Consider the following 24,675-nt stretch of genomic DNA (forward strand, 5'->3'; position numbering starts at 1 on the left):
TTGCAGGCTATAGGTTAGGGCAGCTGGTGAATTTACACAGCTCAATATATTTTCCAGTATTAAATGGATGAGAAAGAAATGTGAAACCCACATAAAAAATAATAGAATTAAAATCTAATGGTATCTTCTCTTTATTTCTATGACAGGCACAAGTGAATATTGCAGCACTAATCGGTGGAAGACAATTGAAGGCTATCACGGATAAAATAACTACTGGATGTCAATATTATATTAAAGAGTTCGTAAGACGAGTTTTAATAAGTACATGCTATCTAAAGTTGAAACAACAAGATCTTTACCAAAATTTTATGGAGAATTTAATGCATAGTTCTGAAAGGAGCATCTTAGAAGAAACTACACTTGATTCTCGCTATAGTTAAACAGGGTTAGGAAGGACTGCAACTCAGCAGCTCGTTCCTTGGCAAGCAAAAATTAATTGTTAAAGCAAAAGGCTTTTCTGCTGACAGATCTCAGTCTCAATGAGAGCCAGCTAAAGGGAAAGTGATAACTATTAAACAAATCTCTCTCTGCAGGGAGGCTTCCAGCACTTGACTTTACCAACACTGAGCTTCTGCAAGATGTGATTAATCTCGCCCTTCAGCATAACCGCAGTCGAGGCCTTCCCTCCTTCTCTCTTTGGCCATACCCACAATAACCATACTCAGTCCAGAGTTATCCCTCTCACGATTATCACTCAGTAGTGATGTGGATTCTTTTACCTGTTTCTCTCTCTGAAAACTCAGGAAGCAAAAGGGATAAAGTTTAGTGACTGTTCACAGTTCAGCGTCCTGCAACATTAGAGAAACATCTGGAAGTTATTTTTGCTTCAGAATGGTTTTTAACTGCCTAAATGATCTCATCTGGGGTGCTGTGTAGCCTTATCAATGACAGACAGTTTGTAGTTACCCCTCCTACTTGAAATACACCACAAATCAGATTCCAAGGGTTTTTCTAGCTCCTTAAGTTCTCTGGATTTTTTTTTCTTCCATTTAAGGACAGCATTCATTAAACAGCTATAAAACTAAATTAAGAGAAAGCAATAACACCTGATTAGAGCCAAGAAAAAAAATCAATAGCTCAGCATGAACAGCTCAGTAACAGAAAAAATATTCCAGACACTTCCAAAAGAGGAGTTTTAGCATAAAAATCTTAGCTTGTGGGAAAAGAGATGTTATCTGAGCTGGAATTTGCCTTGAACAACTGGGATTAATAAATTTGCATTATTTAATTTCTTCTCCAGCTCTAACTGCCAAGCAGTCTTCATTTCCAGTACTGAGCTGCGGTGCGGTGCAGTAGCGTGGCATCACCCAGCCTGCTTCCCTGCACCCCAGTTTTGCTGCACATCACTGGCGAGGAAAGGCTGCTTTTCCTGGCATTTTGCAAGTGCTGTGCCCCACGGCCCCGGCTGGATGGCCTCCTGCCTGTGCCACCAGCAGCATGCACCTGCAAGGCATCCAACACTGCAGCCGGACTCTTATGGATTGAAGATTAGGACTGTCGAAAGTAAATACAATTAAATTCTGACGTTCCTTGGGAATTTCAGCCACGAACACCACCCAGCATGAAGGATGGTAAGGAAACAGGGCTATAAAAATTGATTTTCTTGATAAGGCTGTCTATACTGTATTTAAAAGTGTGTGGCCAAGCATTTGGACTGCAATGCTAAGCATTTGAGGAGAGGAGTGTGACACAACTATTTTTTATGTGATAATACTGAAAAATGATGTTATTTTGGGGAGTAAAAAGAGATTTGTGGGAGGAGCTGTTTTTTTTTTCTCATACCTCTGAGCCGCAGGACTGGAAAGCTGCACATACAGATTCAGGGCTGGTATTTTCACAATCTGTCTTCATCTGCCTTACTGGATATATCTTCCCTGTTTTCCAATACTCATGTTGTTTAGCAAGATCGTCTCTTCATTTTGCCTGATTCCTTCACTCTTTGCTCAAGTTACAACGGAATCAAAAGAACACTTACTTCTGCACGTGTCAGACACTATTTGATGGTCATTAGAGGAGACATGTTTTCAGATATAATATGGTGGGAAATTCTGTTTGGATGTAGAGGGACAATAGATTTGCTCTGCTACAGAGTTTTTTCTTCCCAGAAAGAATGATGTTGTGTTTCTGCTCTGGAAAGGAACTGTCTTCCTAAGCAAATGTGATGGCTGTGTGAAAAGCTCCCATTTAGCCCATGTGCGGAACACATTGGCACACCACCTGCAAACTGTTAGTGTTGGAGAGCACGTTGGTGTACGAGACTGCACAGAGCAGATGCAGCACATGGCTGAGATTGCCCTGCAAAAATGTGCTTCGATTTCATGATAAATGGAAACAAGCAAAGGGTACCTGGAGGAAACCTGAAACTTCAGAAGGCGGCGAACAAATAAAAAGCAGAGAGTGTTTTCCATTGGAAGTCTCGAAGAAAGGCACTGTATTTTGGTGGACTTTGCTTGCCAGTGATAATGAAACAACATAACGGTACGTTTTGGTACATTTAGTCGACCGCACGCTTTGGCTGATGAGGAAGCTTATTTGCATTTCAAAGCTGGCCTATATCTTGCTGATAGAGAGTAAATAATGCAACATACATATGTATTTGTTGCTCAGAGGTAAGAGAAGATCAGATCAAGATATACCACTCCGAGATGAGTTCAACCACGCTGGGTGGTTTTCCCCTGGTTTGTTGGAAGATGTTGTGGTGACCGACAGTGTGCGAGCTGAGCTGCACCTGCAGCAGCCGGAGCTGTGTAAGGTGGCAGCAGGGATGCCTGCTGGGTACCAACACCTCTATCGAACAGATCTGGATGCAGGAAGATTCCCAGTGCCCCAAAGCCCAATTTAGGCTCTCAACAATGGCATAGATGGATGATTATTTATCCAGAACAATTTTCCACTTGCATTTTGATAAAAATTAATGAATTTTCTTATAACTCCGCTATGAAATTAATTATGCTAAATCCCAGATATTAAATGTAGACCTTGAGAATCCATGATTAAAAAGCTGTGAGATCTCTTTATTTTCTGGCCTAACAAAGATACATATTTATCTCTATTTCTCCTAGCTTCAGCTAGTTTTCCTCCTACTCAAAATGTAAAATTGATTTGTTGCATTGGGAAATAAACAATAAAAAATGATGCTTATCTTAGTTTGCTTATATGGCCATGATAAAAGTTAATTGGTCACCAAAAATTAGTATTCAGTAGGTGTAACACTCAGTATGAAAAAAAAAGACTGCTAAAACATCTCCCAAAATGTACATTTGGAAATCTTATTCTAGAAAGACAATTCACAGCTCTGAGTTTACTAAGGTATTATTAAGGTACTCGATGGAGATGGATATGAGGTCAGGTATCACGGGAGCCTGAGCAAACACTGAGCAGAAATTTAACAAAAGGAATTTAGGTATGAACTCTGCACACTTCTCTTTTTTTTCACCTGTTTGTACCATCTCAGAAAGCGGTTTGGGTCATTATGATATTTCAGATCCGCAATCTGACACACGTATCACAGATTCCTCCTCCTGCCTTCTATTCTTCAAGTCTCAGAAGCATTTCAGTCTCTGCAGCTCCCTCATTGAATGTATATATAACATTGAGAAGAGAAAGCCAGAAAACCCATCACAATTTAAAAAAAGGAGAGAAATTAATGCAAATTAAATGATTCCTCCAGAATAATATACCTAATTAGACTTTTTTACCACTCCCAAACTAAAACAATATTTAAATCCTATATAGAATGTTGATAAGATGAGGGGTGGTGGTTTTAACATGAAAGAGGGGAGATTCAGATGCGATAATAGGAAGAAACTGTTTCCTGTGAGGGTGGTGAGGCCCTGGCCCAGGGTGCCCAGAGCAGTGGTGGCTGCCCCATCCCTGGAGGGGTTCAAGGCCAGGTTGGATGGGGCTTGGAGCCCCTGATCCAGTGGGAGGTGTCCCTGCCCATGGCAGGGGTGGGACTGGATGGGCTTTGAGGTCCCTTCCAACCCAAACCATTCTATGACTATGAGATAGAAAACCGAACATCTCTATAACTTCAGGGGGGAAAAATCTGTGACTCATAGCCCCCTTCTGTATTTTCTCTTTCTTAAACTGAGAAACACATTACTCTTCCTTATACCTATGGCTCTCACTCATCTGTATTGCGCCCACCTTTTCCATCCTACCCCATGTTAATGTCACCATAAACATTCAAACACGGAAACATCAGGGTTTCATTTCACTGGAGGAGGGACCTTATTCATAAAGAAAGGAGTACATGAGGGTGTTACAGCAGTGCAGCAGAAGCTAAAAAACCCCACATCTGTCAGCTAGGAAGGCTGGAGGAGCTGGAAGCCTTTACCCAAATGGGAATAGTTGAAAGAGTTGACACATCTGAATAGATTTGCCTATAGGAGCAACTATGAATAAATTCATTGAATTCAAACATACCCCAGTCTCTGGGAGCCGAACGAGGCAGTTGTGGTTGACAGGGACCCTTGCCACTAACCCAAGACCCCCTGGCTGCATTTCAGACTTCTACAATGAATTCAGCGCTGGACTTTAAATGCTTTTATTGGAACTCATAGTATCAGAATCCATCCCGCTGTTGCCCCTCAAGAGCAGCTCTTTGCTGCTCAACAACTAGAGTTCTATTTATTAACCTCTCATGAGTACTACTTTTGCACGCTTGTGGCAACACAGCTGGTATTATAATTACTCTCCTAGGGTACTAAGGAAAGATCATCCAGAGCCTGGTCCCATTCCTAAATTTGTCAATTTAAAAATTAATATAAGAGACCCTTATTTAATAAGTATTACTTAATACAAAGAAAACAAGTAAATCCTTTCACCTTGAACCTGACTTTCATACATGTATACAATCGTAAGTATCTATTTTAGTGTTTAATCGTTGTCATCCCCATTGCTGCTCCATAAACCACACAGCAAAAGATTGCTAAGAGTTGCTCTGACCCAGCGCGAGACAGAGGAGACACTTGGTGTGCCAGCACTGTAAAATCATATGCACGTGTATACATGCATACACAAAAAAGAAAACCGAGGCAAAAAAAAGAGGAAAAATAAGACAAAATACAGATGAGAACGCAGCCACCAGCACTGGGACCCATCAGAGCTCACTGTGCCATCCCATGATCCTCCCCACTTCTCCTCCTGCCCCGTGGCTGGGAAAATTCTTCTGACTAAGAGCTTCCTTAAATGCTGAGAAGGGTTATAGCGAGAATGCAATTCAGAAACCTGCAAGTATGGATACATACAGGGTTTCCTGTCATGTTTCTGTTTTTCACACCACTTTCCTCTCTACATGAGCGACACTATAAGATGAGATCCATGCTAATTGCAAAGGTGCAGACACATACATAGACACGCGCACACACACACACACAACATAGATCATGGTTTTACAGATATGATCTTTTGGCACTTATTTCTAAGAATTTCCAAATCCGTTTTAACCCAAATAAAGAACTCTCTAATCAAGATCAGCACTGAAAAGCAAGAGCAAACATAACCTAAAGAGGTAATTTGATAGGTAATTTGCCAAAGTAAAGGCACTATTGCACTGAGAAAGCAAAGGGCTTTACCGTAAATGAGAAAGGATTAGGCCCACAGAAAAGTATTGCTATAGCAACAAAATAATTTATGAGAATATGTATAACAAAGCCAGAGCCAGAGAAATGTGACGCGGAGAGGCTCGTACTTTAATAACATCACGCTTCTCTTTGTAATAACTAACACATTGAAAGGAATAAGTGCGCTTTCATTTAATGATTTTGTTTTTCGACTCCCTTCCTACACCAACACTGTTTGGCAGCTCTCAGTCACTGAACAAATATCGCACCCATCCTGGTCGAAGAGAAGAGGCAGTGTCATTAACAGACACAATCCCACACTAAAAGGCATTTCCCCTCTGATGGACAACCAGGTACTGATGAAGTCCGTGCAGATGATTCACGAGCAGCCCTGTTAAGACCTTGTGCAGAAACGAGAGTGATAGCATGGGGCGCACAGCCATTCATCATGACCATCAGAAGCCCTCCCATCCTGGTAGGCAGCCACTTTTAATGTATGTTTTGCTAATTAGAAGTTACGACAGTGTTCTGAAATCCCAGCTGAACCGCTCTTCCAGCTCTACAACAGCACAGGAAAAGCGTTCTGCACCTTCCTTTGGAAGATCGGTTTAAAAGTTAGAAAAATTTATTATCACCACCATTTATCCTTTAAGGCTATAAAAGTCTGCCAGTGAACGTCCCCCCAAAAGGCTTAATGCATTACCAAAGTACTAATTTTACTCTTCATTATTCCCCCAAACCTATATTCGAAACTGAAGTTCCTGCTCTACAGAGAGCTGTTGTTTAATGTATTTCTATATGTAGATCCTTGACAAGGACCATTTTTCTTGCCTCTCTGGTGGCTCGTCTAGCGAGATTTATGTCCATTATGCATAAATTTCTTACGATATTGTTCCAGCATAATCAGCAGAAAATCTGAGAAAGCACCCACAGCGGCCACAAAACACTGCCAGAGACACTTGGACTCGGGCCACCTTCTTCAAGTCATGGGGTCTCTGCTCCCATTGAATTTGCAGGCTTATCGTGGTCAGAGGGACCACAAGGGTCCTGATGCCCTGCTGAGCCCCAGTGTTGTCCTTGCCTGGCCTGAAGTCAGATGTCACCACTGAGCAGGTCAGCCCAGTTTAGCTGCTAAACCCAGTTTAAATACCAAGCTTTTTATTAGATTTAGCCCTGAATTTTGTAACTAAAAAAGAATTAAAATAATTTTCCACCCCTAATGCAATGTCAGCATCATTCTCTCTGGCTTATGTTTATTACCTCTTATGTACACATCCCCAAATCTGGCCACGTGAATGCCTGTCTCCTTCCTGCTCAGTGCTAGAGCCACACATTTCCAATGCACTGGTGGATCATTGCCTCTCACCACTCATCGCTTGTCAGGGTTGGTTTCAAGGCACATTTGTCTGCCTGCAGCATGCCGTCACTCACCCAGTGAGCAGAGAGCTTTCTCTCTGTATGGAGTGCCTGCCTCCGGTTCTGTATCTTTAAATATTTTCACCTCCTCCAAATATTTTCTTTACATATATATATAAAGGAGAGTAAAATTCATTCTAATATTTCTCTTTGAACAGCCAGAGCACAGCCAGGAACCGTGGAGGACTCCCAAGCTGAGATCTCGCAGACAGGGCTGGTCCCACCACCCCAGAGAGGAAACCTCAGATGAAACATCCACATGCAGGAGAGTCAAAATGAAAGGAAGGAAAATTTAAGAGTCAAACCCATCCTTACCTCTTCCCCCGGGGACAGGCAAGAGAGAGACAAGTGGCTAGGTATAAAACCTCCTATATCCAAGTTTTGCTTCCCAGGCATGGATCTGCTGAAGGTGGCACCAGGGGTGAGATAAGGACGATTCCCCCAGCACCCGCATTTCATCCCCTGCCCTATTGCCCATGGACCTGTGCCCTCCCAAGAATGATTACCTAAACACGGTGCTTCAGGGCAAAGTAAGAGCTCCTCGCATGCCTCATGCGAAAGGGAGATTGTTTTCATAGCAGTAACACACATTCAGCAAAAACACCAAATAAGGACTGACTTCCTGGTAATCGTGGAATGTTTTCCCCTTATTCTAGCTCCAACACAAGGCTTTTACAGTCAGTTGTCTGTCTTTCCCATTAGGCTGCGAGAGCTCATATTAGCGCAAAGTCTTTCATTTTGCAGCACAGACATGTACATAATATCCTCAGGCCCCCAAATCAGCCAAATCCTTCAGCTTCATTTTGAGCATAACTGTATTCTTCAATTAGGGTTAACATAAACAAGCAAGTAGTAATTATTATGTAGAGGTTGCATCTTTCTGATGTATCCTGGTTTCACAGCGTCTGTGAAGTTATCCTGCAAGACCCAAAGGCTCTTAAGCGTTATAGCAGCCGCATACAAAGTCTTTGGTATGCATGCTAGGTGTTCGGGAGCTATTCCTGATTTACATTGCAGTCGATGAAACAATAATAGTACCCAAATTGTTTTTGGCTTCTTCAAAAGTGTTAGATTATTTATCAGCAGCACTGCCCCTGCCTCCTTACAGAGACCCTCAGTTTTGCTGACTGAACAACCGCTATTTAAAAAAAGATAAATTACTTTCAGGTAATGGGATATCATCTCCATGTGAATAATTGCTGAGGTAAACGGGATTCTTTGCTCCAGCTCTGGGAGCCGCTGTAAAGGCCCACGAAGCAATCGTCAAGAGGGACGAGATGCACTGCACCTAACTTTGACCATCTAAAAATTAGGCACCTGCCGCCCCGATGACCATGCCCTGCAGCTCATGGACACACTCCTCCAGAAGATGACTCATCCCACCTCTCAGCTGAGTGTTGAGCAAGGTGATTAAAGACGGTGAAATGAATCTGTGTCCCCTAATTAGAGCAAAATCTTTGAGACCTGTTTCTCGCACAAAACCAGCAGAGTAATTCAAAGTGCATGGGCTGCCTTTCCATTACTGTAGTTCCCGTTTGTGCCTCAAGAAAGACTGCCCTTTATATCTGATTGAATTTATTGATTTATATTTATTTATTAGACTGCTTTTCTTCACAGAGTTTCAGATCAGTACCAGGTCAACGGTGGCACAGAACTATTATCACGGCTGCCTGGCCACTAACCAGGGCAAAATTCCCACCGCTCTTGTTACTGCAAAACCAGAAAACACAAACTATCCAGAAAATCCACAAAGGTATCAAATTAAACTGCCAATTCAAATTTCAGCCTGATGGAGCCTCTTTCAATATCTTACCAATTAGATGTTTCTGGTTTCCCATTTCAAGAAAACACTGGAATAAAAGCCCAGTGTTTCACCCACTTTTCTTCTTCAACCTCTGCTCTGGGAAACCACATCCGTGTCCCCATCCTCTCTCCTGTCCCTGCGCTATGAGCGCGTCAGTGATCAGCAAAGCACCAAACAGCCCCTCCGGAAGAGCATCTTTCCCCAGAAACCACCTCCCAAACCCCTAAAGCTGCCGCAGGGGAGGGCGATGGGTGCGGGATGGACGTTCCGCCCTGCCAGAGGATGCAGGAACAGCCGTGGGCATGGCACAGAGCGGAGCCGAGACTGCTTGGAACCTCATGGCACAGCAAAACCGCCTCGGCCTATGGCTCAGCCCCCTCACAGCACAGCTACGGAGGCAGGGATTTCATTTCTGCCAGAAAACTCCATTAACATAAAACTTTTAACCTGTCTTCTCCGTGGGTACACGCTCTCTATTACATTACATCCTCTACAAGCTTAAACACTTCTTTCCCGCTCCGACACAGGCTCGCTGCCAGGAGGAGATGCGCGGCGCATTTCGAGGCTCCTCTGCCAGGGGAAGGGGAGTTTCGTCCTCCGTGCGAGCCCCTAGAGGGAGACATGACCCAGATTTTAGGAGGAGGCCCAAGCAGAGGTCCGGGCTGCCCGAGGGATGCTCCAGTCCCAGCTGCGCCATGAGTGCTGCCTTCGGGATGCCTTCTCGGTGACCTCCTGGAGGAGCAACGGGAGGGGATGGAGGCCAGCAAGAGGGGTCCCTTGGCCAACCTGGGGATGTGGCAGCTCCAGCCTCTCCCTCCAGGGAAACCGTGGCTACAGCAGCCTGCAAAATGCCTTCTTTTTTTTGTTTAACTATACGCCGGTCCCCTTTGCCCCCTCATTCAAGGCCAGGCTGGGCCGTGGGCAGCCTGACCTGGGGGAGGCCCCTGCCCGCGGCAGCCGGTGGGACTGGATGAGCTTTAAGGTCCTTTCCAACCCAAACTGTTCTATGATTCTATGAATATCAACATTTGAATAAAGAAAAACTATTTGGAGAGTCCATAAAAAAAAAAAAGAACAGGATTGGATTATCAGTGTATATGCATGGACAATAAAATATCACCAATTCATGAAGATAAACTACGTGGAAGATTAGTCTGAACCGCCAATTTCTTAAAATGTTTCTCATTTCTTGGTTATGGCTATTTTTGCAAATTTCCCTTTCAGAAATCACATTTCTTTCAAATCAGATCGTTGCCCTAGGGTTGTTGACCTTTATTTCGCCCATCTGGAAAACAAATGAAGCAGGAAGGATAACAATATGAGATACTAATCAGAAGAGCTGTTTGTTTTTTTGGAAGCTTGATTTCCAACTTATGTATTTCCCCCTAAAGGCACTGCCAGCAATACACTGGATAACCGCTCCGCAAGGAAAACCAGAAGCTTGGCCAAAAGGCTCTCCGTGGTGCCTTATCAGTGGTGAAAAGAAGGGGGGAAAAAAAGCCAAATGAATAGTAAAAATGAATGCAGATATGAAACAGTTGCTCAAGGGCCAGGTGAGGTACCACAATATTGCTGCTAGAGTCTTCTCATTCCAGATTGGACCCAAAAAGTTTAATGAGAAGTTAACTAAAGTGACAGGGAAGAACAAAACAACCTGTTATCTTTAATTTTGGTCAAAGAGATATAACGTGAGAATATTTGGAAATAGAGGTATGAAAATAAGTATGCATGAGGAGAGGTTCATTAAGATGTCTGAGCCAGAGGGGAAAAGAAGAGCGTCCAAACAGCAAACAAGGCAACCTCTTTTCAGTTTGTTTTTCTCACTAAGCAACGCCGGCTCCCAAGATGCAGGTGCAGATGAACAGCACATTTTGTTAGATTTGAACAGGAATTTGTTAATTTCGAAGATCTGAGTCCCATAGTTCTAACTGGCAACTTTATGAGTTCAGTCATGCTGGAAATAAACCTGACTTGGGGGAATGATAGCAAGGCTTAGCATTTTTTTATTATTAGAAATCTGTGGGTAGAAAAATCAATAGTTTTTAGGCAGCTCTGTTAAAAGGGGAATAATACATTTTAGTGTTCATTAATGCTATTCTTTCCTCAATAATCTCATTGTTTTCTTACCACTATGTGTCACCTGAGCACCAAAATAGCCTTAGCACGCTGTGCAGGTCTTTGTGGAAAAACATGACCAAAACCCCACTGCTGAGCAAGTGCTCCCTGACCACGGATGGAGAAAAGTGATTTTTATATAGTCTATAGGACTGGACCAGAGAAAAAAATCTGGGGAGCCCAGTACAGACTCCTTCAGCAGGCCGCTGTTGGGCCACTCCGATTGCAAACAGCAGCGGAGCCAAAGGTGGATTGTAAACACTGATGGAGATCTGTGCTGAGCTAAACCCACACAGCTTTCAGGCTGCAGCACCAAACAGCAGAGTCATTACGTATGCAGCTCCTGTGCCTGTACACAACCTTGAATATCAGAATCTTCTTTGATGATAAATAGTATAAATGGTGGCTAGGACACTGAGCTACTGGGGGATTGTTCACATCCCCTGTACGTGCCGCTGAAGACGAGCAGAGGGGCTGTTGGTGCAAAGCCTCCTCTGAAGGACAGACTGCTTGTACCCCATAATAGTAGATTCCATTTAAAAATAGCAAATGATAGTCAGAGGAATAATAAAACCTAGAAAATCATACCAAAACCCAGCAATGCATCAAAGCCATATTAATAGCTCTTAATACAGTCCTTGACACAGCCACTGTACTTGCGAGGCTGGGCGATGGAACTGCCAGAGGTTTCTGGTTTTATATTCATTTCATCCTAAAAGTTTCTGTTGCCTCTTGCATGTAAATTACAGATAACGATTGCGCTGACAAGAGGTTGCACTAAGGTGACGCTGCTATGAGGTAAAATTGGAAGAAAATACCTGGTAAGAAGGACTTTTCTCATTTTTTTCCCCTTGGAAAAAAAACCCCATAAGATGCGAGAAGTTAATTGCATAGGGCTGCTCCTGTCTCTTGGCTGGCTACTGAACCAGTGCCATAACTCAGTGCTTCTGGATCTAAGAGAAGAAACGCTATTTGATGTAAAAGGGGCAGTCCCATGCTTATCAAATCATCTTGCTTGCCTCTAAAGCTAAGCTCCAATTTATGATGCTTTATGAAGCCACAGATTGAGCTAAGGCCATAAAAATTGGAACTTAATATTCAGGAATAAAAATGCACAGAGTACCACTGAAGTGACTTTTTTTTTTTTTAAAGGACTTGTATCCTCCTTGCACTAAACATGACCAGAGAGTGCGACAACACCAGCAAGCCGTCCACCGGACAAAACACCAGGGTTTGTGGTTCCTAAAACAGGGGTACTTGCTCCTCTGTATGCATTAAGGCAGAATGACGGGTCATATAACAGAACAATGGCTAATAAAGCACCGTGCATTACATTGCCCTTAGCGAGTTTATTTTCATTTTCAAACATCTTCCCTCTGAGAAAGGGCAGGGAAGGCTCTCAAAGCACATCTGCCTGCCAGACAGACTTTTTTCTTCTTCTGCAAGTGACCAAAAGCACAGAAAAAAAATGGAAATTTTACAGGCAGCTGTTTTGAACGCAGTCCTTTCATTTACTCACCTGAAGAAAAGGATGAGAGTCCCTTTTTATGTGCTTGAAAAATGAAAGTAACAGAGATGGAAAATTTTCTAATCCATTCCTGCACTCTCCGGAGCCACCACTGCATCCGACACACTTTCCCACCACCTTCCCTCGCTGATCTTTTATTATAGTCATTAGGGGAAGACACCCATCTACTTAAATTATATCTTTAGGCCCTAGCAGAGCAAAGCACATAAATACCTGTTTAATGTTAGACATCTATTGAGCAAAACATTTAAGCATTCACCTAGCTTCCAAAGGTGTTCTCATATGACTTAACGGCTGCTTAAATTATTGCTGTGGGGAGATGAGGTTATTTACATGCTTAATGTTAAGTGCACAGCCAATGTAATCTTCTAAATCAAAGCTGAAAATCCTTAGGAAAAATTAACTAAGATGGCAATTATACAAGAATTGTTTAAAACATCACTTGATTTTTACTTGGAGATTTTGGGATCTAATTAAGAAGCAGGACTGATGTGTTCAAATCTGTCCTGCTGGCTACCCGAGGGATTGGAGCGCTAACTTGTTTAAGCTCATTTGAACAGTCCAGCCTTGATCATTAAAGGGATGCGCTAATGGCAGATGTGGGCACCATGCAGTCTTAAGGAATCAAATGACTTAAAGCAGTGCTACACCTGAAGTCACTTTTAATACGATTTAAAGATATAAAACTGTTCAGCCTCTGAAAATGACTTAAGGATATGCACAGACAGCCTCTTTAAGAGCAGCCTGTGCCAGGAAGAAGTTACTCCCCCAGCTGCTCATTAAAACCCGCTTGCTGGAGGTTTTGAACTGATCTGTTGGCAAAGCAGTTCAAATGAGCGCTTTAATTCTCTTCAGGCAAAAAAAAAAAAAAAAAAAAAGAGAAAAAAAATCAGCTGGGATAGCTGGGACCAGTAATTCAAACAAGTTAACAAGTTTAAACCAACCTGGCTGAAAGGAATTAGGAGCATGTGCATGTACTACTTGATCAGCAAGCTAACGGCAGAGGCAACCGCTGGCAGGGAGGGTGGCACCCACCAGCCTGAGCGGGTATCACCTCCACTGGCACACACTACATGTTCCCATTCCTATTCCACAAATCAGTCATTTGTGTGCTTAACAAGCACTCAATATATTACTCTCAATAGTTTTTCGTCATTAATTATTGTAACAGGAAATGCACAAGAACCAGGGGACACGGTGCAGGGGACAGGATCCCTTAGATCCAGCATCACTGCCCAGGACTTGTTATGCAACCCTAGTAAAATGGAACAGAGTCCTTGAACCAATTTCCAGGTAAAACCCCTGGGGACAAATCCCATCTAGAGTTGCCATTCCCTGGAATAATTTCTGTCTCTGCCACGCAAGTTCATTTGCATTGACTTGGAGGTGTGCCTTTGGATGCAGGATCTGTGCACAGCACAGAGGTGTTTGAGGCCAGAGGGTTATTTCTCAGCACCAAACAGAGCATTACTGAGCAAGTGCTGCAAGTATATTGCAGGTAATATTTTGGTTTCCTGCGTTTGAAAATTTGTGATACAGCTGTATAGTCAGCAATTACAATCCATGATTTCCTTTCCATTCTCTCCATGCGCTTCCCTGGGTCTGACAGGACTGGTAAAAAAATAAAACAAACCTAATTCATGCTGAGGCTGAAAACCAGCTCACTAAAACACCCTCTGAAACAGGAGGTTTGAACTCATTGAAACTCTATTATATGCTTGAGTAACTCCTGGAACAATAGAAAGCTATGCATGATTATGTAGGCAAGTAGAGATATGCAAGGCAGATGTTGTCCTTACTACCACATATTGAAGTCTCATCACCGGCCTGGATACAATCTTCTCTATGATTGTCCATTTCAGGTGCTTACAGCAGGATAAGACGGTAATGACACATCTTTAAGTCAAGTATTACTGCTTATTAGGAGGTCAGTTTGACTAAATGTAAGTCTGCTACAAAAGCAAAACCATCAGTGATGGAGTGTCCCCACAGAAAGAGAAACTACAGCTCCAGGGCTATCTCAGAGGAAACAGGCTGTTGCTCTGAGCCTGATCAGCAGCCAAGGGGCATCTTATTTCCACTGGATATAGTTTGCTTTAAGTCTCCAGAAGCCTAATTGCATAATAGATGCTTTCGTTCCATTCCATTGTTTTTCTTTTTAGGGTTTTTATTCCTGTTCAGCCTGGTTCTGTAGTGAGAATAACCTCTGGAGAAAACTACTTCCAATAACAAATCCCTGCCACTGCCCTCTTATTTTGAGCAGATTTTCAGCTCATGTAAACTAGCAATATTCTATGTCATTGGGAAAATACCAGCTGATAGCTTTGAGCCACAGCCTAGATGAGAAATTTCCATAGCAAGTTGCAAATACAGGTCCATTTGATGCATTTGGAACAAGAGTCAGTTGTGCGGCTTCAACCCATGTTAATGAATTCAGCCATGAGTGAAACTTCCTACGAACCATCAGGTGAAATAAATATTCAACACACCCTCCCCCCCAAATCAAACAACAAAAACCTTGAGGAAAAGAATGTAAAATATGGAAAAGGTCTGAGTCCTAAGTGATGGGGACTCACATGCTGTCAGCAAGTGTAACATTGGAAAGGCAAATGGGTAAAGGAAAAGCCATCAGTAGCAATAACACCTCCAAATTCCCAAATAAATATACACGGGTATAGCGGGAGAGGTTGCAATCTTTTTCTATAATTCATTCACATATTTGCACCTGCAAGTCACACAGATATTTGCTTAATTTCTCCACCTGGACATAGAAATGCAAACTGCACAACCACACAAACACGGAGGTTCCACGAACTCTGTCAGGAATAAGGTTTTCGAACTCTATGTTGTCTCCTATTACCTTGCAAAAAGGGTGACTGATGGTCACTCCAGCACTGCCACCAGCAGAGCAACTGTCACAGAGGAGCGCTCCATCCCACTTGCTTTCATCCTATGGAAAGAGCCATGTGGAAACCCTGGATGCAGCAGAGTCCCTGTGCCCCCTTGCTGTGGCTGCAGCCCTCCAAGAAAAAAATCCAACTTCTTTAATTAGCAAAGAGCAAGGCTGAGGACCGAATTTGCCCGGGCTGTTTCTTAGGGTAGTTTAGATATAACTCACATTATTCTTCTCCTAGGTAGAAAGCTCAGACCAGGGAGGAGGTCCCGGTCTGTTTTTGTTTTTAGTCACCATCACGTTTATTTCAGCTAAGGAATGAGGCTCATCAGCACTGTGTACATAAATATACCTCTCGCCTAGTTACACAAACGCCTGCCTGCAACCGTTCAATAAACCAGAAAAGCACTACCTTCATTCAGGTAGTCCATCATTTTAGAAACCCAAAGAGTTTCTATAAACAATTGTCAAAGACCCCATCATTTTGCAGTTAGTATAATTAATAAGGTGTGCATAAAATCTAAGACTGTTTTAACACATGTTTTCGGTTGAATTGCATTATTGTTACGTTATAATAAAAGAGAGCCACATGTTAACAGAACACCGGGGACCCAATCTGACACAACTATTAAACATCAATAGGAAAATCAGAAGGGAAATATCAAGTTTCCTTTAAAATATTTTTTGTTTTCAAGAGGTGTGACTTTTATTTAGTAGATTTTGCGAAAGAGCTTCTGTTTATAAAAATTATCGGGTAGTGTTGGCTGTCAGAAAACATAAACAGGCAATTAGCGCACTAAGTAGAACGATACAACGAACTCCTCCTGGCAGTCCCCTGTCTGCAGCCAGGCAAGGCCCTGACTTGATGAACAGTTAACGCACGTGTTCAAGTCCACAAGATCATCCTAGGAGTCTCCTGGAACCACTAACACGTTAATGTGTCTGTAAGTGGTTTGTGAAAGCTCAGAAATATCTTGGGGAAATGGGATTGCAGAGATGGTCAATGAGGTCGTTGCGCTGCGGCACCACCTCAAAGCCATTTCAGATGTCCAGGTGGAGAAATTAAGCAAGTATCTGTGCGACTTGCAGGTGCAAATATGTGAATGAGCCATTTCGGAGAGCCTCCTGGAAGCTTTAAAAAGTCTTGCATTCAGTTTGGACTAACTTTAACGGATAAAGTCTATCTTGTGGCCTCGGAAAGAGTGTTAACTTCTGTGTCTCCCTACTATCCACCTGAATTCCACTGCATTTTCCCACTGAGTCTCCTTGGTGGAGGTATCTGGCTCTGCCATGAAATAATAACAAATTTCAGCCTTTTTAATGAATGTGGGCTTATGATTTGTGGAAACATGTGAAGGGCAAAATAGGCCTCCCATGAGAAATGCGATTAAGGGCACAATGTCGCCTAGTTATCTTTGTTTCTTCCACTCTGTAAAAATCAATGGACGCAGTTTCTTGCATGATAATCTGACCATTGATATGTTCTGAAGGTGCTCTCGCTACCTTTGCACCAGACCTGTACATGGTCTCCTGCACATGTTCAGTCCTTAAAGTGACTCTGATGGACTCAAAGGCAGTAAAATGCCCATGCCAAAATCATCTCTCTGGGAGGCTTTAATGTGTTTGAGGAACTGCTTTGAGAACAACTGGGCAGGACAAACATTTGGCACTCTGAAAACCTGCCCCAGTATTGCTCCCAAAGGACAGTTCTCCTGAGCTCGTTCCCAGACACATGGGTTGTCATGGGAAGCAGACATGAGGGATGCTGAAACAGATTTGTGGATGGATTATTCTGACACTGAGCTCTTCCTAAGGAGTTCTCACAACAGGGAAAAATCCCAGAGAAAACTTCTCGTGTGTTGGTGAAAAGATGGGCAAAATTCATCAACAGAGGAATAAATGCTGCCAAGAATTATGTCCTTTCTTCCTCCCTCTCCAAATAATACAGACAACTAAACTTTCTGTTACCGCAAGTCCACCAAGGCAAGGGCAGTTATTCCTACTGGCACCGTTTGTGTGCCAACATAGGTCTTCTTTTTTTAGTTGAAGGGAAGCACTGACACTTCGATCCAATAATAATAATAACAACAATGGCAGACTCCTTGCTTCAGTGACTTCTTAATAACTTGAAGCACCAAAGTACCATTTTCTCAAGTCTTTTGATCAGTCAACTATGCCTCCTAGAGGGGTAAATCCAGGAGCAGGACTCTGCACGACCTTCATTAGTCAGGAAGCAGAAGGTGGGCTGACTTTTGCCACTCTGCTCTTTCCCATCCCTCTGTGTTTCATACATACTGTTATAGGAGTTGACCTAACCGGTTCATCACGGTTCTAATTGGAGCCTTTATGTTAAATGCAAAAGTACTTATAACCTACACTTAAAAAGGATGCTAGTCAGGCGATGAGGCACAACACTTAAACTCTGCTCATCTACAATATATATTCCTACGTACAGAAAGCATGGACAGTGTCAAATGAAACACGCAATTAGTCCTCCTCTAACAGTGAGCAGTTCAAACTGTAACATCATGCCAACTGTGATTAAGAGTGATACAGCACATCATCATTGTCAACACTATTCAACCAATGTAAACCTTAGTTAGAAATGTACTTGTCAGAGAAAAATGCGCCTTTGATTTCTATTACACTTTCCCCAGTAATTGCTGTCATCAGTGGCAGGTTATTATTACAGTTGAATAGAGTTTCAGTAATTACTTTTGCACAGATTCTAACAGCTTTTAGATTGAATGATATTCTGACAGTTTGAATACTCTTGACAACAATTACCTTTTTCCTGGTTAACACTGATTCAGGAAAATTAAAAATTAAATCTGTTCAGAGGAAACACTTATGTATGGCACTAGTAAGTGGGTTGATACAAAAATGTGTAAATTACAGAATGACTTAGAATAAAAAGTTCTTTTGCTCTTCCTCTTATGCTTTTAAAAAAATCAGCACTTAGGGTACATGCAGTACATGCTGGTTAGATTACCAGTAAATGATGTGAAATAATTTAAAGCACTTCTAAATCCACTTCCTACAGCTCAGCTTGAAATGGAGTAAACACTATTATGGAGGAAGGCTTGTTGCTCTCACCCTAATTTTTGTCTTTGGTAACAGTCAGATAATGGCTTCTGGCTTTTAAACCATTATTCTTAATCTCGCATCACCAGTTCATTTAAAAAAAGTAACCCAAACAACAAGAAAACTGTGCTACAGTGGAGGGCTAGAAAAAAGCCAGCGTGTTTGTTATTTCTGAAAAACTTATCTAATATTGCAGGGGTCATAACTCAAATGGTTTTATTAAAAAGTCTTATGCTCTTCAATTTAATTTCCCTCTTTGTCGGGATAACCGGCCTTGTGGATAAGAGAGATGCCGTCGATGTGATACCTCTTGTTATTAGTAAGCTTTTCACGTGGCAGGCTTATAATAAAACTAAGAAAACACGGTCTAGAACTAGATAAAGTTATCATAAGGTGCAGGGAACAACCGACTGAAAAACTGCTCTTGAGAAGTTTCTATCAATGATTCACTGTCAAACCAGGAGGAAATTTCAGGTGAGATTCCTTGGGGATCTGTCCTTCCTCCAGCTGTGTTCAATATTTTCATAATGACTCAGTTAAAAGGAAAAGAGATTACATTTATAAAATTTGCAATGTTGAGGAGCTGGGATGGCGGGAACCCTTGGGAGGTCTGGATCAAAATCCAGGAAGATATTAACAGTTTGGAGTGATGGCCTGAAATTAAGATGAAATTGAATAAAGCCACACGTAAAATGTTACACTTAGAGAGGAGAAATCAAAAGCAATTGGGAAATTGGCAGTAAGGGAGCTGTTTCAAAGTTACAGTGGGCTATGAGCTTAGTATCAAAGCAATGAAACTGCTCCAGAAAAGGTAATCTCAGGGATTTGTTAAGAGGAGCATCTTAACACGAGACCACCGCAGCAATTATTTGCATGAACGGGGGCCTCGGCTGGAGCACCGTGTCCTGCCTTGAGCTCCTATTTTTAAAAAGGTGCAAAGAATCTAGAAAGAATTTGAGAGTCCAACTGAGAGCAGCAAAAATGGTCAGGGCTGAAGAAGTATGGCTCAGGGGCAGGCAGTTAATATGTGCTTGTAACTGTAGCCTTCCAATGTCCTCCAGGAGGAAAGTCAGAGACTCTCTATTTTTTTGGCAAAGTAGTTTAGTACATTTCTTTCAAGGTTTGAAGACAATTTCATTTACATAAAAACATGAAAAAGACTATTTGCACCAACCTCTTTCCCTCTAGAGAAAAGAGGGCAGGATCAGCACAGCCTTGGTGCTGGGGCTGCTGGAGCTTTGCTTGCTCCAGGTCGGTGGGAGAAGCAGTAAATTCAGAGATGGGAACTACCAAAGGATAATTACTCCAAATAAAGACAAAAAAAGACCATAGTCCCAGTGGAGCAAGCGATGAATGTTAAACTAAACTCATCCAGCTGCCATGCTGGCTAGAACACACATTCAAACCCCCTAGAAATACTATCAACACACATTTAGAAAGGGTGGGTTGAGGCATACAGAACAATGAGACTTATCTGAAACTCATGACATCTTTTAAGATCTCCTTTTAAGATATCATTTTCCTTCTACTTCCTGAGTTTCTCATCCTCAAACCACAATTTGAATATTTCTTCTCTTTCCATATTAAAAAGTACCAACATTCTGTAATATCCCCTCTTTTATGACATCAACTCTAACAGAAGACTTACAATAGGATCTTAGCAGGTGATGACATTGAACTAATTGGTGCAGATTTATTGTTCGTTTGAATTGGCTTGATTAACAAGGATATAATATATTGCTGAAGAAAAAGTCGTAATAAAGAAAACCCACACTGCTCCACCACTTCTTGCCTTAGACCAGCCAGCATTCTTGCCCAACCTGGTGCAATCTGCGAGGGAGAGCAGCTTTCAGGCTGCATGGGATGGGGGCTCATTGGTTTCTGGTCACTGGACGTCATTCATTCCCACTGAAATAGGGGCAAAAGGGCAAGGAGTGGGTGAAGCCTCAGCTCCTCCTCTGCGCCCATCCCAGCCAATGTACATCATTCATGGCGTAGGAGGGAGATGCTGCTCTATAGATGGAGTCTGTTGCAAAGCTGCGATTGAGCCTTTAGCTTTTGACGCTGCTACCTAACTCTGATCTACGTTTGTATTAAAATATTGTCTTTTTTTCTGCTCATTAGAATTATAGATTTAGTTTATTGTTATACTTTCTATAGAGCCTTCTCTTTTTATTAGCATTGTATAATCTGTACAAAAGCAAAATTTAGTGCTTTCAGGGAGCTGAAAGGAAGCAATCTTTTACATGACAAATGCAACATTATCATATGTAAACCTCATTTACTATGTAATGTCTTCCTGTTTCCAGTTCATTAATTGAATGAAACCTATTTTCACATTCTGGTAGGCAGCAGTATTCTCCAACCAACAGAAACAGTCCTTTTAGAGAAAAAAGAAAAAGATATAATGCTAGAAAATATTTAACAACAATTGGTCCAAAAATACACAGATTTCAGAAAAAAAAATCCCTACTGTTGACTAAAATAAAAAAAAAATGGTGGCTGGAGTCTGCAACCAATATAAAATTTTGTTTTATCAGATTAGCAATTGTGAAGTAACTGCTTACTGTTCCATAAAACGAGCACTCTGAGTTGAGTAACCGTTACTGCATTGCTCCGGTTGGCCAAAGGACCAGGCTGTGGCTCGAGGCAGACCCTATCCCCATGCAAAGGGGGACAATCCTGATTCACATCACGGCTACAGATGTCCTCAAAATAGCAAAACCACCGAATCCAACACAACACAGCTGTGAATTGCTGAGAGATAGCATATATAGTCCCCTATTCAGTGATAAAGTATGGATATCTTGTTTACAGAATCACAGAATAGTTTGCATTGGAAGGGACCTTAAAGCCCATCCAGTTCCAACTCCCTGCCATGGGCAGGGACACCTCCCACCGGCTCAGGGGCTCCAAGCCCCATCCAACCTGGCCTTGAACGCCCCCAGGGATGGGGCAGCCACAGCTTCCCTGGGCAACCTGGGCCAGTGAATAATCTTCCAGCTTTCACTACAATGCTCTTTCTTACATAAAGTCACACCAGTGAGAACATCTCAGGACACTTAGTGCAAATCTCAAGAACATACCCTGACCATTAAGTCTCTTTCATGTATACAGAACAGTTTAAAAGTTCACAAAAAACCCAGCTTCTCCCCAGGGCGACGCTAAGGTGCACATCTGCTTCCGATGTAACACAGCTGATCACTTAGAAGCGATGTGACAAAAGTGTCTTAGTGATATTAATTAAAATAATGCTACACAACTATTAAAAATATATTTGATAAACTTCTATAAAGGTAGTCTGCTCCAGAAATAATATGAAACTACACCAAATCCTGGTTTAAAATCTGCCTCGAATTATGCCACAATCATCCATTCTTTCCTTCTCAAGACATTATCCCAAGTGCCTCAGCCGGTTTTGCCAAGCCAAAGTTGTGCAGAGTATTTGGATAGAAACTGCTTAGTAAACAGCCACACTTTAACCTTCTTTGCATATTAAAATCAAAGTCACAATACCCAACTACCTTCCTATAAACACATACAGAGACACATAACCAATGAGTGTTCAAATTACAGCTTAATTTATAATGGACAGCACTTCTGGAGATTCAAGACTAATGTTTGTAATGGAAAGACATTGTCAATTAGTTTGTTGTTCTTTTCTTAGAAGAAAATCTATAGCCCTGAAAAAGCAATAGCATTACAGCTCCTCTTGGGACACAAATGTGAGGTGAGAAGCAAGAAAACATTGATGACGTTTGTCTGCGGCACAAATAATGCAGCGTCACCAGCGCGCAGGGGATCACACCATCACAGGCATACCAGAATAACAGAAAAGGAATTGAAAGATGAAGGACAAACTCCACCCTCAAGAGATACTTTTGGGCTGGATACTGGGCTCTTGGCACCGTGGTGTCTGGAACCCATCAGGGTTTTAGGCTCTGGTACCAGAGCTCCAACTGCATAATGCAAACAAGCCAAACAAAACTGATATTAAAATGACAGAAATAGGTAACTTAAAATTGCCTAATACATGACTCTCCTTTTTGAGGTCAATCTAAAGCTTTTATAAGCCAAAGAAAGGACAACCTCACAACTAGCAAATATCTAATTATACAGGTTAACAGGTCTACTCCAAATGAGCTTTTAAATAAAAGAAAAAGCCAGACTGGGAAAAAGCAACTTACTGGACTATCTGAGGCCAATTCCTTTTAAGCACAGGTCATGTTTTTTTTAAGAAATAATTCCTTTTAGCAACTGTTTCATCAGAAAAACAATTCCTTTCAGCAACTGTTTCATCAAGACTATAGAGTTCCAGAGGGAATGGACCCAAAAGCTTCTTCTTGCCAAATAACTGAACCTTAGTGCATCTGAACTATATTTTCTTCAAATAAAACTAATCCATAATGCGATGTGGATTTAGGGTTTTCCTTTAACAGAAATGTTCCCTGACAACTTCAAAACCAAATTACATATAGGAGAAAAAAAATAAAATTCAGCTACACATCTTCTAAAAAAACTCCACAGAGCTGCAACGGTACAAAATGGCTCACTAAAAAAAGAAAAAATAAAACTCCAGCCGACTGGAAGAAAAGGAAAACAGAAAGAGGCCATTCCAAAATGGTCGTGACTAGCCAGGATGCCAAATGCTGGCAACACAAAAATCTGGAAAACACTCCCAAAAAAGTAACCCTTTCCCCCCCTGTTGGTATCTCACAGCCTCAAATTCAAATCCCAGTTGTGTTCTGATACTGTAATAAGGATTTTAATCCCATTCATACCAAGGAAAATTCCAAAGTGAGGAACAGGGATGATGGGAACACCCCTGTTAGGTAGCACTGAGTACCCACAGCCTTGCTGCCCTCCCTAATCCCCAAGTGAGGACGAGGATGAGGACCAGGACAGGACAGGACAGGAGCAACAGCCTCACACTCACCCAGCCTGTGGCCAGCACAGCTCTCTGAACCCCTCCGCTCACGCTCCCCAGCAGCAGGCATTTTCCTTTCCCCGTTCCCACAGCTGATGGCAGCTAGAACAAGGACTCTCCCAGCTGTTTGCCGTGACACTGAATAAACAAGCTGCATTTGTAACCTTTTAGCATTCATTAGATATAAGCAGTGAAAGTTATAATAGCGAGTAGTTATCCTGCAGGATTCCTGAGTTAAAAATCATCACTGTGCCTTTGGTGTAGTTTGAGTGAAGGCACCAAGTGAGCTGATCATTTTGTTTTAGCATCTAGTGTGCCGGGAGTGTCTGATTAACAGCTTTCCATCCCTATTCAAGGATCTTTGTTAAGAGTAAGTCTTTGCTCTTTTAGATCCTGATCCAAAGCCTTTCAAAGTAATTGAAAAGTCTCCTATTGATGGGAAGGGGTGTGCGCCCTCGCTAATTGTTCCTTTCACATTAGAGTGAAAACAAATCCTTCAGCTTTCATTTTAAATCCATGAAGTTCAATCCCTTGATATATTGGACCCTTATTTTAAGTATGCTGATGAGGAGAGGAGGAGAGGGGAGGACAAAGCCCAGGACAGAGTGCTGTGTGTAGGCTGCAAGCATGTATGCTGTACAGACCATGCGATAAGGCTTGATACATCGCATGGCTCGGATTTTACTATCCAGAAAGGCTCCAAATGTTGCAGCGTTCACATGTTCACAGTAGGTTCTACATTTAAAATGCTGGTTGCTTACCTGCAGACCTGAGCTCAGAAAACCACTCCAATGCTCCCCAATAATTGTTTAATGTGAATCATTTGTTTCTCTCCAGCAAACAAGTATTAAGATTCTTATTCTCCCAGGCTGTGGTGTCATCTCTGGTCAAGACAGATAAAGATAGACGTGGGAGGTCTAGGGAGTGCATCAGCTTTAGATTAGGGTATCTCGGTGCTGAAAAAGTTTTTGATAGATCACAAGATGTTTATTCGACACCAAGAAATGTGGCTGGTGAACTGACATGTTGAATTCGGAAGGAAATTAAACACTAAGCACGCATGTGTGACAGTGATAATGGAATTTTACAAAAACCTTAAACAAGAAAACCCCAAGTAATGTAATTTTTTTAGAATTAGCCTGGTACAGACCACCACAGGTTTGTAACACCATCTCCCATGGTGGCAGTTAACTAAAGTTAACTAAAAGTTCCATGGTGGGGGATAACTAAAGGCTGCCTCTAAAACAACTGATACCTTTGCCCTGGGAAGGAGATGAACTGGCTGGAACTAGTAGGTATTTCCATCTATACGTTACAAAAAGCTGATAGAAACATAATGAT

At 42.0% G+C, this 24,675-nt stretch overlaps 1 long non-coding RNA gene across 1 annotated transcript in view; it reads right to left on the minus strand.

The window, feature by feature from the left end:
- The window catches only part of LOC128853181 (uncharacterized), a 38,464-nt gene extending 14,998 nt beyond the window's left edge, over window positions 1-23,466 (minus strand). The window contains exon 1 of the long non-coding RNA XR_008451515.1: window positions 23,344-23,466. This is a non-coding gene — a long non-coding RNA (uncharacterized LOC128853181). The remainder of the gene's footprint in view (window positions 1-23,343) is intronic.
- Between the last annotated feature and the right edge of the window lie 1,209 nt (window positions 23,467-24,675).

Source organism: Cuculus canorus, chromosome 10, assembly GCF_017976375.1.
Source record: "Cuculus canorus isolate bCucCan1 chromosome 10, bCucCan1.pri, whole genome shotgun sequence".
Classification (NCBI taxonomy): Eukaryota; Metazoa; Chordata; class Aves; order Cuculiformes; family Cuculidae; genus Cuculus; species Cuculus canorus.